The sequence below is a fragment of the Myotis davidii genome, unplaced genomic scaffold, assembly GCF_000327345.1.
Source record: "Myotis davidii unplaced genomic scaffold, ASM32734v1 scaffold32, whole genome shotgun sequence".
Lineage (NCBI taxonomy): Eukaryota > Metazoa > Chordata > Mammalia > Chiroptera > Vespertilionidae > Myotis > Myotis davidii.
Window position 1 is genome coordinate 234,710 of NW_006286587.1, and position 2,426 is coordinate 237,135.

A 2,426-nucleotide genomic window follows, 5' to 3' on the forward strand; every position below is an offset into this window, starting at 1 on the left:
GGGAGGCAGGAAAGGTGGGGAAAGAACATAAGAGAATGTGAAGAAGCCTAGGGGCTGGAGACCGTGTGGCACCTTAGAACTGACCATGCCCGGCTGGCAGGTTCGGAACAGGAATGAAAGCCCAGTCCGCCTGGCTTTGCCCACCGAGTCAGCCTGCCTTTCACCGTGACCCTGGCTTCAGAGCAGTCACTTTGTAAAAACTGGCATGTGCGCCCCAACAGGCGAGGAGCCTGTGGCCCTCGTCTGAGCCTTTGGAGCCTCATCTGGGGAAGCTGGGGCCACACTTAGAAAACAGGGTGACAGGTTGCAAAGGTCCTTCCCTACCCTGACACTGCACAACCTGGTGCCACTGGTGGGTGTCCCATCTTCAAGGGCTGGTGGGGCTGGGCTGCCCAGCGAAAGCCTCCTCCTTGGCCTCGCTTCAAGGACAACAGGCCAAGGCCGCATGGCGAAGGTGCTGTCCCAGCCACCCGGGCCCTGTGCCCCCGCAGGCTGCTCTGGGCAGGGTCAGCTGGTGCAGCAGCCGGTCACATGGATCCGGGCCACAGACCTGTCTCCAGAAGGAGGCCGGGTGAGCGTTTAATGGCGAGCAGGCTGTGGGCGGAAGAGCTGTCAGCTCCTTTCAGCCCGGCTCCCTCGGTGCCCGTAAACAGACCCTGTGCACATGCGGACGAACGCATTACCGCCGATATTATGTGCGGGTTGCAAAGGCGCTGGGGTGGCCGGGCCCGGAGCTGCCATTACCGCAAGACCTTTCGCTGAAAAATATTTCTTGGGGCAATTAAATCTTCAGCTGTCTCCTTGCAGGGAGTGCCAGCTTGCATTTTAATTATCCTTAAAAGAGGGAAGTAGGGGAAAGGACACAGGCAAAGGATTAAAATAATAACAGTCTGCTTTATAAACACGGCCATCATCTCAGGCTGCGCGTCTATTCAGAAAGTTTCTCCCCCATCAGCTCACACGCCCTGACCCTTTGGCCCCAGGCTCCCTGGAAGGGGCCATCTGGGGGTCATGGGGAGGTAGTTGGGGACGGGAGGAGCATGCCTGAGTGGGGGCTGCAGGTCCCCTGTGGGGGTGTCACCATGGCCAAGGCATTATTCACACTCCTATTTGTTTGTCACTGCTTTCTACCAGGGGGAAATTATTAACCTAATTTTACAGACGAGGAATCTGAAACCGAGAAAATGATTGTTAATAACATGAGCTACTGTGATAAAAAGGACCAGACTACCAATGCACACCACAGCGTGGACGGACCTCCGAAACACACGATGCCGAGCCAGATCAACCAGACCCTAAAGAGTGCCCCCTGGGTGGTTCCATTGGTATCAAGTTCTCCAACCAGCAAAACAAATCTATCAGAACAGAGAGCAGAGAGGAGGCTGCGGGAAAAGGAGGAGGGGGTGACTGAAGGGCAGAGGGAACTTTGTGGGGACTGAAATGTCCTTTATTTGACTGAGGTGGTGCTTACTTGAGTGTATAGAGCAGGAGTGGGCAAACTTTTTGACTCGAGGGCCACAATGGGTTCTTAAACTGGACCGGAGGGCCGGAACAAAACCATGGATGGAGTGTTTGTGTGAACTAATATAAATTCAAAGTAAACATCATTACATAAAAGGGTACGGTCTTTTTAGTTTTATTCATTTCAAACGGGCCGGATCTGGCCTGAGGGCCGTAGTTTGCCCAGGGGCTGGTATAGATCCATCAAAGCTTACCAAACAGTATTCTTAAAAGGAGTGCATTTTATTGTTTGTAAGTTACACCTTAAGAAAGTTGACATAATCATTATTTTACAACTAGAGGCCCAGTGCATGAAATTAGTGCACTGGGCAGGGGGCGGTCCCTCAGCTCAGCCTGTCCAGGACCTTCTCGCAGTCCAGGACCCTCGCCCTTTACCGCCTGCCTACTCGCTGGTCCTTACCTGCTCGGCTTGCTGCTCCTTAGCACTGCCTCTCCCACCACTGCGCTCACCAGCCGTGAGCCCGGCTTCTGGCTGAGCAGCACTTCCCCTGTGGGAGTGCACTGACCACCAGGGGGCAGCTCCTGCTTTGAGTGTCTGCCCCCTGGTGGTCAGTGAGCTTCATAGCGACCGGTTGTTCTGGTGGTTCCACCATAACGGTCACTTAGGCTTTTATTATACAGATACATACAAGTTAATATTTATCTAGACCAGTGATGGCGAACCTATGACACGCGTGTCAGAGGTGACATGTGAACTCATTTTTTTGGTTGATTTCTCTTTGTTAAATGACATTTAGATATATAAAATAATTATCAAAAATAGAAGTCTTTGTTTTACTATGGTTGCAAATATCAAAAAAATTTCTATATGTGACACGACACCAGAGTTAAGGTTTTTCAAAATGCTGACACACCAAGCTCAAAAGGTTCGCCATCACTGATCTAGACTGTAGTCTTTCCCAGTC